The following is a 14,423-nucleotide window of genomic DNA, read 5'->3' as shown; positions in this document are numbered from 1 at the left end:
AGGAATGTTTGCAGGCGGGGCCCGACAGGGTGTGGTGGCGGCCGCGCAGACTGCAGGCGATCATGAGTTTGCCGAGTGTGGGGATTCGCAGCCGCAGGAGCGCTCTTTGCAGCTCCCGAGCCCAGGCACCCCGACTACAGGGAAAAAGCGGTCATTTTTGGGACGGGCTGCTAGAGGAAGTGCGAGGTGCCGCCGTTGACTCGGAGGCCCTGGGTGCTGCCGTTGACTCGGAGTCCGAGGGAGCCTGGGCGAGGCCTCCGCCTTATGCACCGCAGGGTGATGAGCCCTACAGGGAGGGGGTCACCATGGGGATCCGTGGCCGGCGGGGCTGAGCCACCGGGCTCCCAACCGGCCGCGGCCAATAACCGCCCCCTCCAGCAGCCATGCCTACGCAGCACCGGCGGGCAGCCTGGGCGGCGCGGGGCGGCCGGACCCTTCCGTGGGCTGGTGGCGAGCGGAGCCGGGCAGTGCGGTACCGATGTCGGGGCGATGCATCGCACCGGAGAGAAGAGCTCTGCGGGATGGCGGGAGTCCTGCCCCGCCGCCCTCCGCAGCAGCAGTGGCCGGGTCGTGCTGAGGGTGCTGACGGAGAACGGGCAGCAGCAGCAGCGGCCCGGCAGCCAGGATGCTGCTGTTATCAAGCGCTTCTCTGCCTTTGAAAACACCATCATTTCATGTAGAAAAGATGAAGTGCCCAACTGCATCATCAGTGCTGCATCAAAGCAAGGTTTTGCTGTCTACATAGATGATTCAGAAGATAAAGAAAACTACAGCTGCCAAGTGTCTGAAGAGCTGGAATTAAGCCACTGTGAACTGGATACCAGTGCAATGACATCCAGTATTCATTGGCTGCTGGATCTGAGTTCAGGCTCTCCTATGGTAGTGGAAGATGTTGTAACTCTGGCTGTGGGAGAGTATGCAGAAGACATTCATTAGTACCTCCGAGAGGCAGAAGTAAGATTTAGGCCTAAGCCCTACTACATGAAGAAGCAGCCAGATATCACAACAGGAATGCATGCTATCCTGGTAGACTGGCTGGAGGAGGTAGGGGAAGAGTATAAACTTTGGACAGAGACTTTGTACTTGGCAGTGAACTTCCTGGACAGGTTTCTTTCCTGCATGTCTGCTCTCAGAGGGAAGTTACAGCTTGTGGGAACAGCAGCAATTCTTCTGGCTGCGAATATGAAGAGATCTACCCACCAGATGTGGATGAATTTGTCTATATAACAGATGATACCTACACAAAGAAGCAGCTGCTAAGAACGGAACACTTGCTTCTCAAAGTGCTGGGTTTTGACCTAACAGCCCCAACTGTCAACCAGTTCCTCCTTCAGTATATTCAGAGATGTGGAATCTGTATGAGGACAGAGAACTTTGCAAGGTATCTTGCAGAGCTGAGTCTCCTTCAAGTTGATCCTCCTCTGGAGTACCTTCCTTCACAAATTGCTGCAGCAGCCTACTGTTTAGCAAACTATACAGTGAACAGATCTTTCTGGCCAGAAGAACACCTTAACATTGTGACACTGGGCCACGCGAGCACTAGAGGAAGGCCCACAGGTCATAATTAAAAATGAACTAGGGGAATGGGAACAGGGTTGGAGGCTGGTACTCACAGGGCAAGGGTACGCAGCCATCAAGAAAAATAGTAAAATCAAATGGTGCCCGCTTAAGTCGATAAAACTGGACCTTCAGGGCAAAAACTAATGAAATTTGTAAAGTTTGTTTTGCAGGACTGAATCCTCAGACAGCCCCGCAGCACGTTTCTTCCTAAAGGCTGCGACGAATCATCAAGCAGCCCGACGGCAGACCATCCTAGGGTCGTGAAAGAACTCAGTGACCAAACTAAAGGAGAGGCCGGCGCAGAGAAGGACTGGGGAAAAAAGCTCAACAAAAATGTTATCAGTCATGGTTCACATAAATGTTGTTTTTAAAAGTCTTGTTTTAAGTGGTATCCATCAAGTAGAGTTCGAACTCTGGCCACATTCTGGCTCTACTTGCATGGAATGCCAATCAACCTGGAGTTTTTCCTGCATCAAAGGTTCAAAGGGCATTTTGGAGAGAACATGGGTCTGGACATAAGCTCTCCAAATCTCTCTAGTTTTAAGGTCAAACAGGTCGCAGACTCTGGGAGGATAATTCGGTGCTATGGTGTCAACCAAAAAACGGAGGAGGTCCTGCGAAAATATCCAAAGTCGTGGTTCAGTCAGCCCCCATACCTGATCACCTTATATTTTAAACAAGTTCGTGGTTTTTTTTTTAGAAAAACCAGTTAGAGATAGTTAGCTTTTGGTTTGTTAAACATTTACAGTTACAAGTTTGTTGTGGTTGTGTTACATTGTTCAAGTTTGGTGCATTTTGCCAGTTACACGTTTCCCACTTGTTAGTTTTAACCTTAGCATTTTCTATGTTTTTAGCTGGTCATAAAAGTGGGGGGAAATGTGGGAAGATATCGCGATGTTAGGCTCAAAATATTGTGATGTTACGCTCAGGTGGAACCCCTCCCCTTTTACCATTACTTTACCGCTAACCCTGCTATAAATTACCCCGTGAAACCGTTAATAAAGGCCATTTCACCATCCACCACATTGGTGTGTGCATGTGCTTGGTCCGTGTGGCAAAGGTGCTGCCACCAAGGCATCCTCGACCCGGGACGCCACGCCCCAAGCGCTGTGCCCCAAGCGGCGGCAACAATTGCTGAGCCCCACCCACAGTTGCAGAGCTGTGCCGGCTCCACCACTGGATTTTTGGCAGCTTGGCAAAGATTCTGCCACTGTTGAACTTTGTCCTCAACCACCAGGCAGGGCAGTGAAAGCCATCAGCCCCTGGCATGCTGCTGCTGTGTTCCAGCCTGGCTACCCAGATCCCAACCTCCCCTCCAGCGCGGCCAGGCTGATAGTGGAGCCCTGGAAAATGTTAAAAATAGTCTTTGAAAATATTAGGCTTTGTGTTTTCTCAGATCAGTGCACCTGCGTAAGCAGTATGATAAAAGACATAATTGTTAGATGTGATGATTGTTTAGTAATTACATATAATTATTATATAACCATAAGAAGAATCGTGAGAAACTATGTTGGAAATTTAAAGGGGGCTATGTTTAGCTGAAATCTGTGTATACAATGGAACAATATAAGTTTAATAATTAACATGAAAGTTATGTAATGATAGAGTATAAAACACGTTCACCTCGAATGTATGGCTGGAATCAGATTTGGGTGGAAACTACCCCGATTCCCAGAGCTCTTCAATAAAAAGCACCGCATATGTGATTATATGTTTTTGAATGCTAACATTTTGGCAACCCAGATGGGACCCTGTGGGTGCTGCTGAAGCGAGTTTCGCGACTCGACCACACTCCAGCTGGCACCGAGGGATTCTCGGGGAGCTCGATCGGCCGCGACCGCTTCTGCCACTTGCAACGTCCCCGGGAGAAAGGTAAGGAGCTTTTTACTTTGGTTTGGGTGCCTGCCAATGAGATGCAGCGAAAGCTACGCTTGGTTGGGCTAAAGGAATTCCTGCTGGTACAAGCCCAGGCGCCGTTCCATAAGACAATTGTGAAAGCGTTGCGGGTTCGGCAATTTGTGGTATATTTGGAATGGAGAAACTGAAAGGGATTTTGGGCGGCAACACCTCTATCCCGCAAAGTTCTCCTTTGGGGTGCTTATTAGCACATTGGAAACAGGGTAATTTTGGGGAAGAATTACGTAAAGCTAAGTTGATTGATTATTGTAATACATGGTGGCCAGAATATGTCTTGGAGAATGATGAAAAATGGCCAAAATTCAGTACTTTGCAATATAACACCATTTCACAGTTAATGTCGTTTTGTAAACAAGAAGGAAAATGGGATGAGGTTCCGTATGTTGATTTGTTTTTCTATTTACGGGGAAAGCCAGAATGGCAGGATGAATGTGGATTAATGATGGTTAAAAACATCTGCAAGCAATAAGTGTGGGGTTTGTGAGGAACGTTGTTTAGAACACTTGGCGTTGAAAGAAAGCCTGAGTAGGGAAAATTATACAGATATTGATTTACAGGTAGCTCCAATAGGAACAAGAGAACCTAACCCTATCCTACCTGTTCCATCTGTCCCTATCCCACTGCCTGCTCCTACCCCACCTAGTCCTGAACCTGTCTCGTCTAGTACACCCTTCCCTCTTTATTCTCCTCTCCCATCGCCACCTGATCCCTCTTCCTCGGAAGATGAGCAAAACCTAACTGTGGTAGAAAGGAGAGAGAGAGAATCAACGATGGGGTAGCCCACAGAACCAGGAGTTGGTCTAACCTTGCCCCAGTTATGGATAGAGAAGACATAGGCAGACAAAAACGGACTGTAATTGCCCCCTTGCGCCAAGGTGTAGGAGTGGAAGGGCCAGTATTTATAAAAGTGCCTTTCTCTCCTGCAGATTTAGTTATTTGGAAACAATCAGACGGAACTTAAAGAGAAAATCCTGATAAAATGGCATGAGTAGTAAAAATGGTTATAAAAACTCAAAATCCTGACTGGGATGACATACAAGTAATATTAGATACTTTGATAGATTCTACTGAGAAGGAGATGGTACTTAAGGCAGCCAAAGAAAGGGCAAGAGAGGACATCAGAAACAGATTTGTAACAGGGAATTTAGATGAGAATTTCCCAATTGAGGATACAAATTGGGACCTAATTTATTTTGCGATATGGGGAGACTACGGAAATATCAAGAGTGGATTCAAATAGGAGTTCAGAATGCTGTGCCCAAAATTATAAATTGGTCTAAACTATATGAAGTTCGTCAGGAAAAGAAGGAATCTCCCACTGTATTTTTGGAGAGGCTTAAGGAGGTAGCAAGAAAATATACAGATCTCCAAATGGACACAGAACAAGCAAAGGTTCAGCTCGCTCTCATATTCTTGGACCAGTCACAGGACGATATTCGTAGAAAATTGCAAAAATTAGAAGGGGAAGAACTAAGGAATTTAGATAAGCTACTTGAGGTAGCCTGGAAGGTATATAACAATCGCAAAAGAGAAGCTAAAAGGCAGCAGCAGAATCTTTTGGCAGTAATACAAAGAAAAGGGAACCCAAATTTCAGGGGATGTAACAGGAATGGTCGAGGTAGGAGACCAGTCACGCAGGGGTTAAACCTAAATCAATGTGCGTATTGCAATTGGGAGGGCCATTGGAAGAGACAATGTCCAGACTTGAACAACCAGTTTCACCAGGGCAATCAGTGCCAGCAGGTTACCAAGGGGATGGTTTTGGGGGAGTACACCAGCTGACTAGACATAGAACCAGTAGAACAAGTTAAGGAACCGGTTATAAATATACAATTAGGACATAAAAAGGTAACATTTCTAATAGATACAGGAGCTACTTACTCGGTATTGAATGATTTGCAAGGACAAATTGGGGACAAGGAAACAACAATAGTCAGGGCTACAGGGAAAGAGGAAAAATGGCCATTCTTGCAACCCCTAGATTTGTGTTTTGGGAACAAAGTTATAACACACAAATTCCTATATGTACCTGAGTGTCCAATTCTGCTTTTAGGGAGAGATTTGCTAGCGACACTTGATGCGGTAATAACCTTTGAAAATAGAGAGCTTATAATGAAAATATCTGAATCAAAGATGGGACAGATATTAATGATCAAAGAAAAGCCTGTTCCCTCTATCCCTAGGGACGTAGAAGATGCAGTGATTCCCTCTGTATGGGAGACAGATATACCAGGGAAATCTAAATTGGCACAACCAGTGCATGTAGAGTTAAAAGAAGGGGCGAGGGCTGTACAAGTCAAACAGTATCCCATAAAACCAGAAGCACGGCAAGGAATAGTAAAGATTACTGAGAAATTCTTGAAATACCAAATTTTAGAAGAATGTGAATCAGAATTTAATACACCAATATTTCCAGTAAAGAAGCCAAATGGTGAATATAGATTAGTGCAGGATTTGAGAGCAATAAATAAAATAACAAAGGACATTTATCCAGTGGTAACAAATCCTTACACATTGCTAACATCCATAAAGGAGATATATAAGTGGTTTACTGTAATTGATTTAAAAGATGCCTTTTTCTGCATCACCCTTGACAAAGAAAGTAGGAAACTGTTTGCCTGTGAGTGGGAAAACCCAGGGAATGGGAGAAAGACCCAGCTCACCTAGACACGATATAAGAACTCGCCGACCCTATTCGGAAACCAACTGGCAAAGGAGCTGGAGATTTGGACCGAAAATGGGCAAGTACCAAGAGACCAATACCTGTTGTTGTAGTATGTTGATGATATACTAATAGCTACAGAAGAAAAAGCAACCTGTATAAAGGTAACCATTGAGATTTTAAATTCACTGGGAATGGGAGGTTATAAAGTATCCAGAGGAAAGGCACAAATTGCCCAACAGACTGTGATCTACCTGGGATGTGAAATTTCACCAGGGCAATGAAAACTAGGCACTAACCGTATCCAAGCTATTTGTGCTATTCCAGAGCCCCAGAATCTACATGAGCTGCGAGTCTTCCTCGGGATGTCAGGATGGTGTCGCCTGTGGATCACGGACTATGGACTGATTGCGAAGCCCCTGTATGAAGCTCAGAAGATGCAGCCATTCACCTGGGGCAAACCACAGAAAGAAGCCTTCCTAAAATTAAAGGAAGCACTGACAACTACTCCAGCATTAGGGTTACCTGATCTGTCTAAAGATTTTCAGCTCTTTGTACATGAAAGGCTGCACCTAGCACTAGGAGTCCTGACCCAACGTCTGGGAAGCTGGAAAAGGCCGGTGGGCTACTTTTCCAAACAACTTGACAACATAAGTGCTGGGTGGACTTCATGTCTGTGGGCAGTCATAGCCACTGTGATGCTGATACAAGAAGCCAGGAAGCTTACTATGGGAAGGCACATAGATGTCAATGTACCACACATAGTAACCACTGTCTTAGATAAGCAGAAGGGGGGCCATTGGCTATCCCCAAGCAGGATGATGAAATTCCAGGTAGTCCTGACTGAGCAGGATGATGTCACATTAAAAACAACTAACCTTTTGAATCCAGCTGTGTTCCTAGGTACCACAACTGAAGAAGGCCCATTAGAGCATGACTTTGTAGATATAGAGTACACCTATTGTAATAGAGTACACCTATTCAGCAAGAGAAGACCTGAAAGACGTCCCACTAGAGCAGCCGGAGTGGGAGCTGTTTACAGATGGGAGCAGCTTTGTGGAAAACGGAACCAGATACGCTGGATATGCGGTAACAACAGTCAGTACAGCAGTGGGGGCAAAGGCATTACCACCAAATCCATCTGCCCAGAAGGCAGAACTGGTTCCTTTAACCAGGGCACTAGAATTAAGTGAAGGGAAAAAGGTAAATATCTGGACTGACTCAAATTATGATTTTGGAGTGGTGCATGTACACGAAGCACTGTGGGAAGAAAGGGGACTACTATCTTCTCGAGGTACGCACATTAAACATCAGGATGCAGTCCTGCAATTGATAAAAGCAGTACGAAAACCTGAACAAGTGGCAATTATACACTGTAAAGCACACCAATCAGGAAACTCCAAAATCTGTGAGGGAAATCAAAAGGCAGACTGGGCAGCCCGACAGGTTGCTCGAAGGGTGCAAACAATAATGGCATTGATACCTTTAAAGCTTAATGTATCCCAATTCAATTTGCCTCCAGAACCAAAATATTCAGAAGAAGATGAGAGACTGGCACGTTTGCTAAATGCACAAAAGAATTCAGAGGGATAGTATGTGACTGCACAAGGACAAATAGTGGTACCCTCCTTGATAATGAGAGAAGTTCTACAAATTAAACATAACGAATGTCACTGGGGAGCAGAGGCATCGGTAAAATTGCTAAAGCAGAGTTTAATTTCGGTACAGATGCTAACAATGGCAAAATCAGTAATGTCAAAATGTGATATCTGCTTGAAAAACAACCCAATGGCTAGGCGACAAGCACAGCTAGGAAGAATTTGGGTAGGAATAGAGCCAGGAGACTATTGGCAGGTAGATTTCGTAGAACTGCCAAGAACTCGAGGATACAAATACCTGTTAGTGGGGGTTGACACATTCTCTGGGTGGCCAGAAGCCCTTCCCTGTCGCACGAACCAAGTAAAGGAAACAGTAAAGTGGTTACTACAGGAGATTATTCCCAGGTTTGGGGTACCCCTAGGGGTATCATCAGATAGGGGGCCCCATTTCATAGCTACAGTAGTAAGAGAGGTAAGTAGGTTGCTGGGGATAACTTTGGACCTCCACACACCATGGAGACCCCACACACCATAAAGACCCCAGTCAAGTGGACAGGTAGAGAGGATGAATCAGACACTAAAAAGGCAAATCAGTACAATATGCCAAGAAGCCAAATTGCAGTGGCCCCAGGCTTTGCCAATAGCACTGCTGAGGATTCGGATAAAGCCTAGGAGTGGGATGTCAGTCAGTCCTTATGAGATATTGTATGGGAAACCATATGAATCTCCTGAGTGTAACCCTAATGTACACATCACAGGAAAGCCGGAAGTGTATAAGTATGTTCTGTCTCTTGGGAAAACTTTAGCTTGGCTCTGGAGCATCCTTGTGTGGAATAGACTGCTGACTCTTGAGAACCCAGTTCATAACATACATCCAGGAGATGAGGTGTACATCAAGAACTGGAACGATGAACCGCTGAAAGAAAAGTGGAGTGGGCCCCACCAGGTACTACTGACCACCTTTACAGCAAAGTAGCCAGTGTGGACCCCTGGATTCATTACACCCAAGTGAAGAAAATCCAAGTGAAAAATGGATCACGGACTGTGTAAACTGTGGAACCAACAAGGCTGCAGATAAGATGTGTTTAATCACCTTGAGAATGCTATCAGTAATTGTGCTAACGTCATGGTCACCCCAATGTCTTTGGGATGTGGAATGCAAAATGATCAACTAACTACTCTTCATTCTAGAATGAAGAGAGAGGTACAAACAGAAACACAGGTGATAAAGGTTTCTAATGCAGTTCAGGCTGAGAATGTAATGATTGGATTAGTCAAAGACTTTGCCAAAATAGAGCAAAACACCAGTAGAATAACTGCCTGTCTGCCAATACCAAAGGCAGCAGGAGATCCAGTAAATTGGGGAATTATAACATCAAAACTACCTGAAATACAGAAGAACAAAACAATTACATGTAAACAGGTACCCAAATCGAGGCAAGTAATCAAGGAAACTTGGGAGAAAATAGGAACATGGATGAGACCCATGGACCAGAAAGACTGTATTCTAAAGTGATGGCATACTAGGAACCCCTATGGGAGAATCAGGAGGCATCACACAATGGCAATGCTATTTGCCACACTATAAACAGATTATAGAAAATGTTACAGAAACCACTCTGGTATGGAAGTGTGAGGCCAAGGATCAGAAAGGTCAGACGGAGTCTTGGGACAGTGCGTGGTCTGTGAGTATCCTTCAAAGATTCCAATGTATGGCAAACACCCCTTGGTGCATTAAGTGGGAAGGCTCCGAGAATGAAACAGATCCAGCAGTAACAAACACTGCCACCAGTAGCAGAACAAGGGCAGACAAAGTAAGTTGGTGGGCATGTAATAAAACTTATGACTGCACTTCTGATGATGCAGAGATAAAGCAGATGCCACCCCTGGCAATAGCCCTACAAATTGGTTGTGCTTGCAGAGGGATCAAACATAAACAAGACAGAGTGAATTATAAAGTAGTTGTAGGATGTACCAGAAGTACAGTCTGAAATCCAGGACAATTTGTATGGGCAAGAAGCGATGGCACCTGGACAACATATCTGCCTGTAGATGGGAAACTAAAGGAGATTGCTTTAGGCCTTCCAACCTCATGTCCAATTTGGAAAAGTCCCCATTTAACAGAAAACATGAACTTCTGCAGATAAGAGCAAGACGAGAAGTTCTAGACAATGAAAATCCAGATGACACTTGGCAAGAACCCTCTGGTGGAGTGAAATTTGGGTGGGCCCTAGAGTCATTACTTGGTCTCATAGCAAACTATCAGAGTAGAAAATGCTGTACAAACTTACAGGTCAGGTAGATAGACTGGCAAGAGTCACCCGGGAAGGATTTAAAGAATTAAACCTACAATTACAAGCCACCACAAAAATGACTTTACAAAATCGATTAGCCTTAGATTTGTTACTCCTGAAAGAGCATGGTGTATGTGGATTTTTAAAGGGACAAGTTGATCATCATGCGTTCATATAGCAAATGTAACTGCAGATGTAGAATATGACATGAATCAGTTGAAAAAAATAGAGCATGAAGCAAGAGAAGAGCAAAAGGACTTGACTACAAGCTGGCTAGTAAAAATCTTTAAAGGGTTACAGTGGAATGTGAGTTCATGGATTAAATCTATCATTGAGAGTGTGATAATCTTACTAATTGTATTCTTAGCAATTTGGTTAGTTTACAGCATCTTAAAGGGAGAGATACAGAAGAAAACGTCCTGGAACCAGAAAATAATAAAGGCACTGACACAAGATCCACGCCCACCATCTTCTGATTTTCCAGTTCATGATAGCATCCACATCAACCCTGGATTTGAAGAACGCCAAGTATAAATTGAGGAATAAAGGACTGTATCAAGTGAAAACATTTATACCTATAGTGAAGTGAAAATGCTTTCAAAGGGGGGAGAATGATAGTGGAGCCCTGGAAAATGTTAAAAATAGTCTTTGAAAATATTAGGCTTTGTGTTTTCTCAGATCAGTGCACCTGTGTAAGCAGTATGATAAAAGATATAATTGTTAGAGGTGATGATTGCTTAGTAATTAAATATAATTATTATATAACCATAAGAAGAATCGTGAGAAACTATGTTGGAAATTTAAAGGGGGCTATGTTTAGCTGAAATCTGTGTATACAATAGAACAATATAAGTTTAATAATTAACATGAAAGTTATGTAATGATAGAGTATAAAACATGTTCACCTCGAATGTATGGCTGGAATCAGATTTGGGTGGAAACTACCCCGATTCCCAGAGCTCTTCAATAAAAAGCACCACATATAATCGCTCATGTGATTATGTGTTTCTGAATGCTAACAAGGCTGGCCCACGTCTCAGCTGAATTTCACCAGAAACTGCTGAGCAGAGGGAGGGGAAGCCATCGGCCCATGGCGTGCTGCTGTTCTAGGCCAGGCCCTCCTGAGATCCTGACACAGCCCCCTCAGGGCAGCCTGAAATAATGCACTACGACTGCTCCAACCACTGCCGGGCAGGAATCATAGAACCAACAGCAACAATGATGCAATGCCTGGGTAACATCAACTCCTTCACTGCACAAATGAAACTTACAGACCTTCAATCCTCTCTCAAGGGAGAGAAAAAGACATATAGATAGACATATAGAAGACAACAGAAAGACACCAAAGGCAGTAAAAAAGGATTCAAGTCCCAGATAGAGAAAAAATGAAGAAATGCATTAGTCTTAGGCTGAAATCCTCCCATAAGGCTATAGAGAAGAATGCAATTGATACATCAGACTCTTTTTCCCTGTAACTCATTAAAATGCTTTAGAAGGATATAGTGTTTTAATTACCATCATGAACAGAGGCACCAATGCTAAAGTGAGCAGCTGTTAAAGGAGCTGCAATCCTGATGAGAAGCTTGAACAGAGAGAGACAAAAGTAATGAAGCCCCTTTGCTCCCAGGAAAGAAGAAAACCTCTGTTCTCAGAGATGAAGATGATTTCAGAGATACATAAAAAGAACCTTTGTTTTTTAACAGTTCATCCTTAAAAATGGCACCCCAATAAGTTAACATAGCCCAAAACCACAGCTGTGGGAAGGCTGCAAAAGATGAGAAGGACTTCACGAATGCAAATTCCCAAGCGGCTGCTATTCGTTTAGATTGAAGCCACAAGAACACTGTTTCTTGTAGAGAAATCTCCATAGCCAAGGCAAGAAAGACTCCTCTGCCTAAGAAAACTGATGAAAGATTATTTTAGTAGAAGTAAACTGACTAACAAATTCATCTCTGGACATCATCAGTGGGAAAGATAAAAAGTTGTGGGGAGAGGAGGAGAAGTGTTTTAAAAGTTTTATGCTCTATTTTTTCTTTTAGTTCTATTACTAAAGTTTTCATTATACCCTGTTAAAGTTTTAACCCTACTTTACCTTTCTTCTAATCCTGTCTCGCAACAAAAAATAAGTAAATAATTCTAGAGAGTACATGAGCATTTAGCCAACACTGAACCCACACCACCGTGTCACCACACTGCCGGTCCCGTCCCGGATCCCACTCCCTGTCTCATTTCCTGTCCCTGTCCCATATTCCCTGTCCCATATTCCCTGTCCTGTTTCTGTTCCTGTATTTCCGGTCCCGATGCTATTTCCTGCATTTTTTATGTCTATATTCCCTATCCCGTTCCCATATTCCCATCCCCAGTTCTGTTCTCGTATTCTCATTTCCCATCCTGGTCCTATCTTCCTAATTCCCATCTCATATTCTCTCTCTGTTTGCTGTTTCCATATTCCCTGTCCTGTTCCCATAGTCTGAATTATGATCCTCTTCCCGGTCTCTCTCCTGTATTCCCAGTCCCTGTCCCCATTCCCGGTCCTGGTTCCATATTACTGTCCCTGTACCCATTTCTGGTCCCAGTCTCGTATTCCCCGTCCCTGCCCCCATTCCCTGTCCCCATTCCTGGCCCTGTCCCGTACTCCCGGTGCTATTCCCAGTCCCATTCCTGAGGGCAGCCTCTCGCGTGGGGCCCTGAGGGCTGCACAGCTCGGGCTGGCTGTGCCACACGAACCGTTCAGCCCTGCTGCTGTCCTTGGCCAGCTGCAGAGAGCACAAGGCTTTGGGCATTTCTCAGAGGCCCCCAGCTGGCCGGAGCAGCCCCTCCGGCCAGCAGCCGCTGTGCCTCAGAGCCCTCCCTCATGCTGGGGCCATGCAGGGGCCATGGGCCTGGAGGAGGCTCCTGTTCTTGAGCCAGGAGCGAGGCTGCAGCTCCCGCCTTTGGGCCTCGGGCCGCAGCAGCCCAGGGGAGGCCCAGCTGCAGAGCTCACAGCCCCTGCTGGGTTTCACTTGGACACTTTGGAGCACGAATCCCCAGCCCATATTCTCTCTGCGGTTGCTGTTTCCATGTTCCCTGTCCCGTTTCCATATTCTCTTCCCTGGTCCTTGTCTCCATTTGCGGACCGTGTCCCCATCTCTGGTCCCCTTCCTGGTCCCTATCCCCTTCCCCGGTACCATTCTTGAACCCATTCTCGGTCCCTATCTTCATTCTTGGTCCCATTCCCGGTCCGTCTCCCCACTCCCGTTCCCGCTCCCTGTCCCCATTCCCGGTCCCCATTCCCGCTCCTTGTTCCCATTCCCCCTCCCTGTCCCTTCTCACCGGACGCCGCCGCCATCGCTCCGGCACCCGCGGCCCTCACTTGACCGAGCAAACCCCGCGCTGCTCCGCCCACCAATCCCAGCGCGCGATCGCTCCTGTATTTGCATAACCACGCCCTTCAGTTTGGCCCCGCCCACCGCCGGCTGCAGCCGCCTCCGGGCGCTGTTTGCTCCCAGTTCCCTCCCAGTGCTCCCAGTAAGAGCGGGACTGGCAGGGAGAGCGCTCCCAGTTCCTTCCCGCTGCTCTCAGGATCCGTACCCGGTGCTCCCCGTATCACTCCCACTGCCGCGCGAGGCGCGGCTGTTTCGGAACCCGCCCAGGGCAGAGCGCGGCTGTTTCTGGGGCTCGGCACTGCCCGGGCCGGGTTGGGAGCGACAGAAAAGTGGGAGAAAGAGGAGGAAAAGGAGGAGCGGAAGGAAGAGGAGCAGCAGAACCACGTTGGTTTCCCCGCCGCCTTCTCCCGCCGCTCAGGCCGAAGCTCCCCCGGCTCCTGCTGCATCGCCCCCTCCAGGAGCCGCGGGTGAGCGGGATGGGGGAGTTCGCCCCGGATCCATCGGGGGTGTTTCCGGGAGGGATTTCTGTGGGTCAGGGGATGTTTGGTTCTTACTGTACCCGAAACTCGAACAGTAAATTTCCCCTGGAGGGAACATTGGGGGGGTCTCACGTTCGCCCGGTACCAGCGTGCACAGGGGCGATCACGGATTTGGGGATACCCGCCAGAGCCGGGGGGGAACGCGGGAGCCCCGGAGCGGGGAGAGCGCAGAAGGGCGATCCCGGAGCCGGGGGACAAACCGGCAGCCTGGAGGGGTGGGGGAGGCTGGGCATGAGCGGGCTCCGGGCCCCCCGAGGCTGAAAGGGGCGCTGACTTCTCCAGCTGCACTTGGGCAGCGGGACCATCATTCCCAACGGGTTCAGCCCTTGTTTTCCCCCAAACCAGGATTTCCCATTCCCCAACCTTGGCCCGATGGAAGAAGAGGCCGTGACGAAGACGAAGATGGCCCAGGAGCCTCAGGCAGGTGAGGAGGAAGTCAGTGCCCCTTTCCCCCTCTCTCCTGCTCCATCTCCCAGCCCAGCACGGCC

General features: G+C 46.8%; 2 protein-coding genes and 1 pseudogene across 2 annotated transcripts in view; 2 read left to right on the top strand and 1 right to left on the bottom strand.

Annotated features, from left to right (window-relative positions):
- Nucleotides 1-14,423, top strand: part of LOC139605266 (zinc finger protein 436-like) — a 167,189-nt gene that overhangs the window by 2,108 nt on the left and 150,658 nt on the right. The gene's annotated exons all lie outside the window — the stretch shown is intronic.
- The window catches only part of LOC139605272 (zinc finger protein 436-like), a 134,152-nt gene that overhangs the window by 79,713 nt on the left and 40,016 nt on the right, over nt 1-14,423 (bottom strand). The gene's annotated exons all lie outside the window — the stretch shown is intronic.
- Nucleotides 205-3,199, top strand: LOC139605268 (cyclin-A1 pseudogene; annotated as a pseudogene).

Source organism: Agelaius tricolor, unplaced genomic scaffold (genome assembly GCF_023055355.1).
Source record: "Agelaius tricolor isolate 1412-34295 unplaced genomic scaffold, bAgeTri1.0.p SCAF_63, whole genome shotgun sequence".
Taxonomy (NCBI): Eukaryota; Metazoa; Chordata; class Aves; order Passeriformes; family Icteridae; genus Agelaius; species Agelaius tricolor.
Note: the sequence above shows the minus strand (reverse complement) of the source record. Positions and strands in the feature narration are given on the sequence as shown.